We start from the raw sequence: 12865 nt of genomic DNA on the forward strand, positions 1-12865 counted from the left end.
TGAATGAACGAGTACTTATGTCCTTTCAATTTCTTACAGGGTAAATCGTTGTTGCCAGTGTGCGAATTACGGGGGGGTTTGGGGGGGTCTGACCCCCTCGATTAAGGCTCGGACCCCCCCAAAAGAGGTAAAAACCAGGGGGTCGATACATTTATATATCGTTCTTACCTGTAATCGTAAATATCACAATATAGTTACCATATTCATAACAGGTTGGCGATACACAGAAATGTTGACTTTATGGCATGAATATCACACACTATTACACTGACTGCCATTGTCAAAATTCACTCAATAAACACAGTGTATTTGTTATTTGTTTGTATATGTGCAGTAAGACATTACATTTATTCATTTAGCAGACGCTTTTATCCAAAGCGACTTCCAAGAGAGCTTTACAAAGTGCATAGGTCACTGATCATAACAACAAGATAGCCACAAAAACATTGCGAGTAGCCAAAACATGAAGCACATTGTGAACAATCAAAGTAAGTGCCAAAGGGAAGAACCATAAGAGCATGTAGTTAAACAAGTTACAATTAAACAACGTGAACCGCTATAAGTGCAAGTGTACCTGTGGAAAAAAAAAACGAAAGGAAAGGACCAGTGAGAGGTCACTCGCGCTGCCGATTTCGCAGAGACGCTTGCGAAATCGGCTGCAAGATGATGAAATACACCATATTAGTTGATATATTTGAATAAAAAAAACATGTTATTAAGATTTGACTCCATTAATTGTAGACTACGGTGAACATTTGTAAAGTTGTAGACTTTATAATTACACAATGTTGGTAACGAACGTCCTTTACATGTGGTTACCCTGATGAAAACGAATTAAAATAAAACGGATTGATCCGTTGAGCTAGCATGCCCGTAGTTGTTTTGTTTGTTTGAGAGAAACGAGTTGTCACGCGTTGCACACAACACACACGCAGACATAGCCGACCGAGAGAGAACCCCCAAGTCGATTTCTAAAATCAGCATCAAATGAATTCTCGAAGTTGAAAAGCACAGGGAGTTGTTGTATGTCAGCAACAATTTTACAAGGACAACGTAGATAAGGATCAATGCTGGGATATAGCCAATGCCATGTTTATGTACCATGTCAGCGTAAAGGAAAGTTCAGAGTAGCTGAAAGGTTTGGTGACCGGCGCGGAGAAATGCGCGTCTGGTGTGAACATCTTTTGCTCAGTCGTAGCCAATCGTGGCGCTGCGCTGATACACGGGATACAGCAACACCCACACAGAGCAAACATGCACAACATACCAAATTAAATTCGATGCCCTGATAGGCGGGTATGCATACCTCCGGTGGATTGTTCTGTCTTGCCTATCTCTCCAACGGTTGTGGTATATGGGGGGCGGATAGGGACATGGAGAACCTGCCTAGCTGTCGCCATACTTTTAAGTAGCCTACATTTTAGAGTAAATGTATAGGCCTAGTTACAAAGTTTTTGCCAGTTCATCATTTTTGAGATTTTAACACGGAGCAAAGGCAATGTCAGAAGATGACTTTAGTCAGAGATTCATTAGAACATTTGTTGTCTAGCCCTTCAATCTCTAAGAAAAATGTAGGCTAATTATTTGGCTAAAGGATGCCACACACTTTGCGTATCATACAGAAGTTGTGCTATATGCTAGCCCGTCATTACATTTTTTTTTACAGTCGGTTGACTGATGGCGTTGTTGTACCCAGTCAAACATCATAAACATTCAATGGTCTATCCAGTTATCCTGGCAAAACATGTAGCATAATGTTGTTTATTTATTGTCAGGACATGGTCCAAGTGGCATACGTTAAAATGAAAGTTAATTCGTTTGTAAATTCTAGGCTATACTTGATGTTAAATGTTGAGCTTCAGCCTATTCAATTTAACAACTTTCAGAAGGACAAGACAGACAGTGGATAATATCTTAATATCTTTTTTTGGTGTATTTTCTTTTTGTAGCCTATGTCACTGTCATTCTTTCCTTTGTGTAGCCAAAACACTGCTTGTTAAAGACTGAAAATAAATTAATATGTAGTCTATTTGTTATTAACTTTCATCTTTTCCTATTTTTGATACTGCCTTACATTTTGTTTTAGAGGCGTAGTCTCTGACCCTACACCCCTTGGCTGCTGTGTATTGAAGAGGTCTGTGCTTAACCACTGATCAGTTAACAATAATTAAAAAGATAATGATTACTTTTTTACTTTTATACTGTTTGGAATACTCTGAATATAGCCTAATAAACAACGTTTGATCTATACCCTGCTATATTAATCTCATGAGAACATAACCCTTGGTCATGTCCAGGAGAGAAATATTCCTATATGAATTATGTTGCTTGTATCATTGATAAACTCACATTTTGCTGTTTGCTTATGCCTGCATAGCCATAAGTTAGTTCTTTGTAAGGAGTGACTAGGAAATGCCTGTGACACTAGTGTAGGTAGGTGGTCACAATATTACCAAAGTGTAAAATGCCATACAACTCTGAACGAGGAAAATAGGAGGAGCGTCAAAGCCATTTCTAGGAGCCCTATATCTAAAGACCTAAACAAAAGCTATCTAGCATGTAGCATCCTCTTTCTGTGCTTGCAAAGACTATGTTGATTATCACCCCCTGATATTTCTTGTGAGAGTAAAACTCCCCATATTGTGATACTATTTGACTGCCCTGACTCCTGTATTCTTTGTCCAGTCTTCTGAGTTGCTCAACCTTGTATCAGACACCTGCACTTCATAGATCTATAATAAATAAGTTGATTTTGTCTTGAACTTGTAATTGGTGATTGACTTAATTGACTTTGTACTTTCACAGCAATTGGGTACTATCTAATATGTCTTCAGTCTTAACCCTGTAAGTTTGTCTGCAGTTGTGAATTTAATGGTATAGAATCATGTGTTAGCTTAATATTATGAGCAATATCAATAGGCTAGTGTCAAATAAACTTTTGTATCAGGTTATAACAGTCTGCTGGTTTTGTTAGTGTTGCTCCACACAAAAAAATTGAAACCTTCACTGATGGTCTGAAGATGTTTAATTTGCTATCATGCACTTCTACACCAGTGCTAAACAAAGAAATGTAGTCAGAAGGCAAAATTATAAATTAAAACTCTCATTAGCAATAGGCTACATTCATTAGTAACTCATTAGCACCACCAAGTTAGCAAACACATCAAATAAACTCAATACTATTACACTACACTGTTGCCACATGTTGGGAAATAACCATATACAAGCAATATAACAAATGTAATGAATGCAAACTTTACAAGCATGAAACAAACTGTATTGTGGTCACCTAGACTATTCTAGGTTGTGGTTCAGTGAAAGCACGGCTTCTTCGGTAGGCTATAATTGTTAAATCCTACTTGAGAAAGGATACTGTTCACAGCTGTCAATAGGAAATTACCATTGCCTGAATGACTTGTAGTGATTGGGAGGTTACGCCTGTTCTGATGATGGCATAAACCATGTCAGATTGTTGGCTCTATGTGCAATGTTTGGGTTTCCTCTCCCTTGTCTTCTGTTTCTGTGTCTTTGTTTCTGTTGCAGGATGGCAGGCAGGTAGAGGAGCTGTGATTGCTGCAAGGGCACACCTGTGATCTGTGCCTTGGTCCTTAATAAGCTGAGCCCTTTAACAAGCTGGGTCTCTCCATACTAGCAGGAACATCATCACTGTTTGCTTTTTAGTTTGTAATGATTCTCTACACACTCTACACTTGCACTGATCCCACATCCACTCCCTACACTACTGATTTACATGACCCTCACATGCAACCGTTTCTTTGTAAGCACTTTTTATTGAATAGTGTTATCCTTATTTCACTTCCTGAAGTCCCAAAGTATCCATCTAATCTTCCTATGAACCCGGTTATGACAGCTTTAAACAAGTACTGGTTGGCTACACACCTCATGCTGGGCTTATACAGATGTGTGTATTGGCACTTTGAAAGGTTTGAATTATTATATCCACATATCAATGTATAATTGTTAAATCAAAATGTGAATAGCCTACAAATAATGAGCATACTACAGGCTAGAGGCGAATCTAGGTTTTAAAACTGGGGGTGCAAAAACATGCTCAAAATTAATACTAGATCTTAAAATGTATAATTAATCATTAGAGTACAACAAACCATGATAGAATTACGGTGGCCCTGAAGTGCAAATCACACCCACTAACATGAGTGCATCCCCCAAATGAAAACACTCCCCCCAAATACGAGTCAACTCCCCCCAAATAGGATGACTTTGCTCACCTCCCCCAACACAAGGACACGCTCCCCCAAATGGGAAACGACATTACATTAACTCAAAAACACATTACATCAACTCAAAACGGAAAGGGTTGGTACTACACTTTGTTGCTGAATGGATGCAGTAACTAACAAGGAATTGATTGACAGAAGTACAAAATGCAATAGCCTGACAGAGTTACGTGCACCAGGACATTTGTTTGGCTATCGAAGCATGTATCAAGTAGTAGGCTACTTATGCAAAAGTATAAATTGCATGTTAAACGTCAAAATCGATAGCGAAACAACCATCCTGGTCCACGTAACTCTGTCATTACCATGAAGTTGATCGTTTTGGTTGGAAGAAAAGAAGAAACATTTGTGTAAACAATTCAGAGTCATGACTTGCACTACTCTTTATTTTAATCAGCAACATTCCTATGAAATAATCCTAGAGATGCTGTTAACGTTTCACAACATTAAAATAAGTAGCCTATGCGCACGCTAAAAACACAGTTGAAGGAAGCAGGACTTTTCAGAAGAAAAAATTAATAGTCCACAACAGAAGAACGAAATGCCACAATGACAGAGTTACGTGGACCAGGATAATTGTTTGGCTATCGATTTTGACGTTTAACATGCAATTTATACTTTTGCATAAGTAGCCTACTACTTGCTACATGCTTCGTTAGCCAAACAAATGTCCTGGTGCACGTAACTGTCAGGCTATTGAAGGATTCATATATCTATGTGTCTATTCCAATATGTAATGATAGTATTCAATGACACAAATCTGTGTTCTAGAAAGAGTGGTCTGGAGTCGCAGAGGTCCGATAATATCAGCTTTAATGCAGCAGTTGGAAATCAACTAAGTACAGAGCTCTGGAGTTGTCTAAGTTTCCCTACCCAGCTAACACAGTTACGTTGCCCTTACGTTGCCGCAACGTCACTCGATGACCAAACATACGTTGCCGCAACGTCTTTGGCGACGTTGCGGGACCGTGCATCTGTGGGATGCCAGAACGTAACCGCAACGTAATCTTGTGACGTTGCCAGTCCGTAACCGCGACGTCGTGGCAACGTTATTTTCCGACGTTGCCAGTCTGTAACCGCGACCTCCTAGCAACGTCATTTTCCGACGTTGCCAGTCTGTAACCGCGACCTCCTAGCAACGTTATTTTCCGACGTTGCCAGTCTGTAACCGCGACCTCCTAGCAACGTCATTTTCCGACGTTGCCAGTCCGTAACCGCGACCTCCTAGCAACGTAATTTTGTGACGTTGCCAGTCCGTAATTGCAACGTTAACTAAGTAACCTATATTTCTCAATTCTACTGCTTATATTGGGGCGGTTCATATGCAGACCTCATTTGCCCAAAATGCTACTTGTTCTTGTATAATAGGCTACATGGTAGCCAACTTTAGGAGGACTATGTTTGTGTGATGTGTAGCCTAACTCCTGCTAATCATAAACAAGGCAGCATTTCCATGTAACATTGTCATTTTATTTCAAACAAAGTGCCAAACAGTGAATTAAAATCTTCTGCCCGCTACAGGTCCTGTCTGTTGGCCCTGACAATGAAGCACAAAATAAGTTAGTGTTCTATCAACATAATTGCACGTGTAAAAAGGCGCTATACAAGTCATAAAAAAATCACATCTAAAATAATATACATCATCAAAAAAAAGATGTTATTCTAGATTTTTGTCACATAGCCATGTGAAAGGTTGGATATGGAAGCTGCAATCATGATTCATTCACCTGGCTTGTTTTGAATGGGCTGCCGGGGTGTGTTTGAGTGTCTCCTCTATGAGGAGCTCCACAGCTTTCTCTCCCAGTCCCGTCTTCCACTTCATCACAGCGTCTGGAATTAGAAGTCATGAACTTATTGTCAGCACCAATGTGAACGTTGAACGCTGCGTATAAGCCATAGTTCATGGCATCTCCAAACACTTACCACTCTCTTTCGCAACTCCAGCACCTTAAGGCACTCCTCAAGGTCTTGGAGTTCAGCCTGTGTTTGGGCCACCTGTAGGTCCATCACTGGCACCTCTTGTGTGTCTGCCCTGTAGTCGCCTGAATAGGAGAGCCTCTCGCTGGTTCTCCTCCAATGTCTCCATCTTCCGGAGCATAACCTGTAATGTGTCTGTCATTAAAGACAAGTAAAACAAGTTTACAAGAGTTAGCATGATTGGCATACACTGTGGTTCTTCTAGATTAGCTGTAGCAATGATGTAAATAACAAATGTTACCTTGAATGGTTGTATACAAAGCATATATTTTTTTGAGTGTCTTATATTTGCACTTGCCTGGCTGCCAGCTGTTTTCCTGGGCCCCCAATTGGTTCACCTCCACCAGACCAGAGTTGACATCTAGGGGTATGGAATCTGGTGATGCAAAAGTTTTAAGTCATGCTTTTGCTTCAAAACATAGCCTTTAGGTTGCCATGGCTCATACAATTATTGTCACTGTTTTAAACGGTCATTCATTACTTTACCATCATTTCCCAGGGACACAGTGCTAGGCCGTGTGACGGTGGTAGGATAATCTGTACAGAAATGAAAATGGAATGTAGTTTATGTACATAGTTATAGCATATTGATATTAAAGGAGTAGCATTGCACATATGCGATCGTTCGAAAGCAGGGCCCCACATCGTAGCGTCGCACATGTGTGATTCTGAACATTCCAACCGACTGTTTTCCGATAGACAAAAACTATATGACAAACGCTATAGTAAGGCTTCAAAATTTACAATTAGTAGGCTAACAAGCAACACTAGCAGGTGGTAGCATTGCTACGAGTATTATGCTAGGTTGCTAGGTAACGGAAGCTAATTAAAGCTACCTAGCTGCCGTTTTGGAAAAATAACTGGTGGAAGCGTCGGAAATATTTAGAACTCACGCATCTAAAGATTAAAACGAATAAACTTATCCAAAAACAGATGGCATGTACAAATTGGAAATATTAGTGACATGATACTTTTATAGACGCCATTGCTGTGCATGCCATGGCCGACTGATTAAAACGTGATCAGCCACGCTAGCTCCACAGTCTTTGAAAATTCCGGGCTAAATAAACTATTTTGGGACAAGGTTTTTTAACAGTTCTGAACGTTTATTTTCACTGATTCTTTTGTGGGTGATTTGTGAGACGCTAAACTTAAACATGTAGGCCTATGCATTTTCAGTATTTCAACATAACTTTCTGGAGGGTTTAACCTCTACTGTACTGTAGCTAGCGAAATCCTAACGTAAACAATGTGAATCTGATAGCACATAAACAGGCTAAATGGCCTAAATTTCAAACATATACGTATTAGCATGCCCCATCCAATTTCTGAAAATATGTTTATATATTTAAACTATTTCTGTAAAGAAACTCACCTTTGAAGTAGCTAATTTCCAGTTGAAATCCAATGCGTACAAGACGGTGTTGAACCCCTGCAAAATCTCTTCTGAAACCCCAGTTTCAGCAATGCGTTGAAATGGGCATGCGCAAAGTTGTTGCTCAGGGGCAGACTGAGGGGCAGGTTTGCTAAGGAAGAATTGTAATATTCTGTGATGACTTGCCTTTGGAAATGAAACTCTTAAGAGTCGCTTACCTTTTGGTCACATTTAACAATTTTGTATCACAAAAATTATTGGAGGACAAATTTGCATTGTGTGTCATACAGCTTTGGTGTGCTATACAAATAATGTTTGCTTAATCATGTTACACATCACACATTGATTGCTTTTGTACATGTTTATAGTAAAGAATGAAAGACTAAATTATATTCCAAATTCAGTCTTTTATTTATTAAAGCTATGTTTCTGCATATGAGAAAATTGATGACCAATGACATGCTGGGGCTGAGCTGCAAATGAATTACATGCATTGTCTACATTTATACGTGCTGGGTGCAACATTTAATATTGTGTGTGATTGAAATTCATGTAGACTATACATTGCAAAGGTGTCAGAACTGAGAGCAGTCCAGTGTGATCTCTCCATCTCTGGATAAACCACTATATTGCACTCGAGATCCGTTGTCCTGCGACCAAAGAGCGACTTAACTGCAACTTAACCCATGGTACCAAAATTAATGTATCCAGCCGACCAAGGTACAACGTCACGGCAACGTTCTCCACGGGACCAAAAAATAACGGAACCAGCTGACCAAGGTACGACGTCGCGGCAACGTTGTCCACGGGTCTAAAAATAAGGTAACCAGCCGACCAAGGTACGACGTTGCGGCAACGTTGTCCATGGGACCAAAAAATAACGTAACCAGCCGACCAAGGTACAACGTCGCGGCAACGTTGCCCACGGGTCTAAAAATAACGTAACCAGCCGACCAAGGTACGACGTTGCGGCAACGTTGTCCATGGGACCAAAAAATAACGTAACCAGCCGACCAAGGTACAACGTCGCGGCAACATTGCCCACGGGTCTAAAAATAACGTAACCAGCCGACCAAGGTACAACGTCGCGGCAACGTTGTCCAGGGGACCAAAAAATAACGTAACCAGCCGACCAAGGTACGACGTCGCGGCAACGTTGTCCACGGGTCTAAAAATAACGTAACCAGCCGACCAAGGTACGACGTCGTGGCAACGTTGTCCATGGGACCAACTGGCAACATTCCCTTTATAACGTTGCTACGACGTTGCCACAACGTTGCCAGAAGGTAACGTCGCGGGTTACCAACTGAGCACTTACTGGCAACGTTGCCGCAACGTCATGTGTTAGCTGGGTACCCGCAACAGAGTTTGGGCTGGTTCACGAAGTCCAACTGGCTATCTGTCCCTCCCCAGCATATATTTATACAGTGCAATTGAAACACAAGTATCAAAAAAGGGTTCAGCTTGTTCTCTCGTGCGTCAGGGAGTTGTTCTTGCCTACGCGCGTCCCACCTGCTCGGGTGCCGTCTCCACCCGGTTTCAAGGTTGTTTCTGAAAATGAAGAGATAGAGACACAAAGAACAGCCTGCTTCCCACACCCAGTGTGAGACCCAATGTTTAAGCCTGAGCACACTTCTAAGTTCATAACTTTAATAAGCACAATGCATAACTTTAATAAGCACAATATATTCTTTAATCCCTCTTTTGATCTCTGAAAACACCAGAGATCAATCAACATAGCCAGGACCAACAACCGCCTCCTCGTCCTGGTCAGCCAGCCCCAGCAATGGCATTTGGAACCCCTTCGTCGGGTTCTCCTCAGCTGAGACAATGATCCTGTTACACAGGGACCTGATACATGGGATACAGCAACAATCATGTTGATATTGATATAGCACACTCTTAAGTAAAATAGCAGAAACCTTCTTAGTCCAGTACAATTCTAGTGTGGTCAAGCAGTATCACTCTTGACCTAGTCGTAACCCTCTTTTCCGGACTCTCACATTCGTAGCAATAGCAAAAGGTTCACTGGCCCTTCTCCACCAACTCCTGCAACGTACGACTGGATTCTGGAGCAGCACAACACATGCTCCAGTGGTACCACGTACTTCCTTTCCCCAGCACCCTTAGGGCGTGCAAGGTTCTCTCGATGACCTTGAATGGTCCTGTCCATAAATGTACAACAGGCTTCCCCGAACATCTGATGATGTATTGGGGCAGGTGGGACAGGGTCTTCAAGGGGAAGGGGGGGGGGGCAGACCACTCATAGGTCTGATGAGGCATAGGGGCAGATGGGTCAGGATCTCCAGGGGAATGGGGCCTTAGAGCAGGGGTTAGGTAGTCAGACCCGCCTGTCTGACTCGTCCTGAAGCAGAAAAGAGTTACAGTCCCAGCATCACCTTATCTCCCATGATCAAGCAGTAACTGAGTCAAATGAGACGCAAACAGTCGAACACCAATGATTAAACACAGATATTGAAATCAAGAACCCATTTGAGGATTTAAAGTGGATATTTTTAAAGTTCAAATAAATCCCTCCTTTCACACCCTTATAGGGTGTAACAACAAACCCAAATAAATAAAAAATATATATATCCCATTACCGATTACACAATGTTGACATACAAATCAACAATAATGATGAGACTATGCAGCGTTATGGCCAAGTGGTGAGGACACACTGGACACAGTGGGAAAACCCTAATGATGTTATAGGGGAAAACCCACCGTCACTCCGCAGAGTGGACATTCAACATCCATGTATCCACGGCAGACCTGGACATGCTCACAGGCCCCCTTCACCACATACATACAACTTTAGCCAAGCTTTTAGAATTGTAATAAAATAAAATAAATTTGAAACAAATAGAAAAACCAGAAATTAGACAGGATATTTTAAAGTTCTCATAAGATCCCTCCTTTCATTGATAACTTTAATCAATACCCAATCTCCTCGTTTGACTCCTCCACTCTTTGGTTTACTGCTTCACCTGGAACAGAATTTAGCAGAAGACATCTCTTTTCTAGTTAGCATTTTTTATAAAATTGGTTAACCATTTGATTCGCCTCTTCATCATGCTATGTGAAAGGTTTAAGTTGTGGTATTACATATAATCTCCAATAAATCAATTCAAATGGTGTTATGCATCTGGTATAGGACTGGGAAAGACTTCAATTCACCTAGTAAACATACTGTATCTATAATTACCAGGCAGTATTTTCCCTTCAGTTTTCTTATTGTTGAGCAAACACATGTAACAGCATCTAATAACGATCCCCCATATTCAACTCCTATTAGTCATGCCTAGAAATGACAATCTGTTTCTTTGTTCCCTTCTTTAGAAAATCAACTGTTAGTTTAATTTCTTTCACTCCAAAAAAACTTTTCTGTCTTTTAAAACAGTTAAGTTTAAGACCAATATTGTTTTAGATTCTCTATTTTACCAAATCACACCTCTTTTTATCAAAGATATGATAAAAGCAATTTTCATTATGCCAAACCAGAATCCGTATGCTTCTTAAATGAAATATAGACCAAATAATGTTCTTAATGTAGCTATTAACCAAACATTTTTCCCAAATATATTTTCTATAAAGGTCAGATAGGTAGAACTTCATAACTCGTTTTGCTGCAGTTCAAAACGAGCCAATTAGCTCAAACCATCATAACCACAATTTATCAGACTTGATGAGTGTTCCCAAATTATTTCAGAACTGAATGTTATAATAATCCTCTTCATGCACTAATACCATTTATTAATACAACATTATCACAGCCTAACTGTTTATCCCAAACAGTATGCCAGGCTCTGATAAAACTCTCAAATAAAACTTAAAACCAAATTACAATTAAACTCCAAATAAAAGTACATTTAGTTATGTTCTCTTTCTCATTTTTAACCAAATTATATCTAATACCTTTATCAAAACTCTTAAAAACCCAAGATTTTACTATTTTGACTTAAAATGTTATCCCATATACCATCAAAGTATATTCATAGTTTCCTCTTCAAAACATCAGTGTTTAAACGAGTGGCCCCACGTTGGGTGCCACTCTTCACATCCACAAAACGTTCCATGATCCTCTCTAAACCAATCCTTTATGTAACTTTCCAATTGCTTCCTCCTAATTTTTCACATACATTTCCTCAAACCATTCTTTGACCAACACAGCTGGTTTGCTCTAGTATAACTCTTCCAATTGTATTAGAACCAATTTATAAACCAGGGGTTCAATTTCTGCATTTTTACTGAATACCATCACACATCACAGATTTTCCGCCTATAAATCCAAGTTCTGGTCGGAAAGGCTTCAAAAAACCTCCCTGTTTGGCTAGGAATTATAACAAATGTTGATCACGCATTTGTTAACCACCAAACTTGGGATTCATCTAAACGAACACATCTATCAGCATTAATACTCACATAATTATGCAGAACTATACCCTCTGGGATCACCTTTGTAAGATCTCAAGTAACAGGACTCTTTTAGCCCCCACCTTTCTCCAACTCTCCGCGGGATTTCTGTAACTTCTTGGTCAAAGAAAAAAAAGCACGAGATTGATAAAAGTGAGTGATCTCACAATTTGACAACTTGTTAGATTTTGCACTGAAGGCAATTATGGTCCTTGGAGGACACCTTGTGGATCTTTTTATTTTTTATTTTATTTTTTAACCCTCGTGCTGCCTTCGGGTCACATGACCCAAAGGTTCATAACGAACCATCGTTGTGTTTACCCAATTTTACCCAATACAAAAACAAATAAAAATAATTTTCTTTTAACCTTCGCAATGTGGGGGGTCTGAGACAGCCCAACGGTTAAAAGAAAATGCTTCACTTTGTTTTTGTATGCGGTAAAGTTGTCGCAATACAACGGTGGGTCACAATGACTGATGGGTCAGAACGACCCGAAGATAACACAAGGGTTAAAGAACGACAGATCTGTTTAAAATACCGTTCAACTCAACCCGACGCCACACAAATATTACTTTTTCAGGGACTCTAACCCTTGGAGAGGACTCTAACCTCCCCTTGGACAAAGACAACGAGTTCAGGGACTCTAACCCTTGGAGAGGACTCTAACCTCCCCTTGGACAAAGACAACGAGTTCAGGGACTCTAACCCTTGGAGAGGACTCTAACCTCCCCTTGGACAAAGACAACGAGTTCAGGGACTCTAACCCCTGGAGAGGACTCTAACCTCCCCTTGGACAAAGACAACGAGTTTAGGGACTCTAACCCCTGGAGAGGACTC

General features: G+C 40.4%; 1 long non-coding RNA gene across 1 annotated transcript; it reads right to left on the reverse strand.

Annotated features, from left to right (window-relative positions):
• Window positions 1-6543: 6543 nt before the first annotated feature.
• Window positions 6544-7664, reverse strand: LOC134025120 (uncharacterized). The gene is made up of 3 exons (XR_009930991.1): window positions 7612-7664; window positions 6723-6773; window positions 6544-6612 (listed from the first exon to the last, which is right to left on the reverse strand). It is a non-coding gene; the product is annotated as an uncharacterized LOC134025120 (long non-coding RNA).
• Window positions 7665-12865: the final 5201 nt, after the last annotated feature.

This window comes from Osmerus eperlanus, chromosome 8, assembly GCF_963692335.1.
Source record: "Osmerus eperlanus chromosome 8, fOsmEpe2.1, whole genome shotgun sequence".
In the NCBI taxonomy this organism is placed as follows: domain Eukaryota; kingdom Metazoa; phylum Chordata; class Actinopteri; order Osmeriformes; family Osmeridae; genus Osmerus; species Osmerus eperlanus.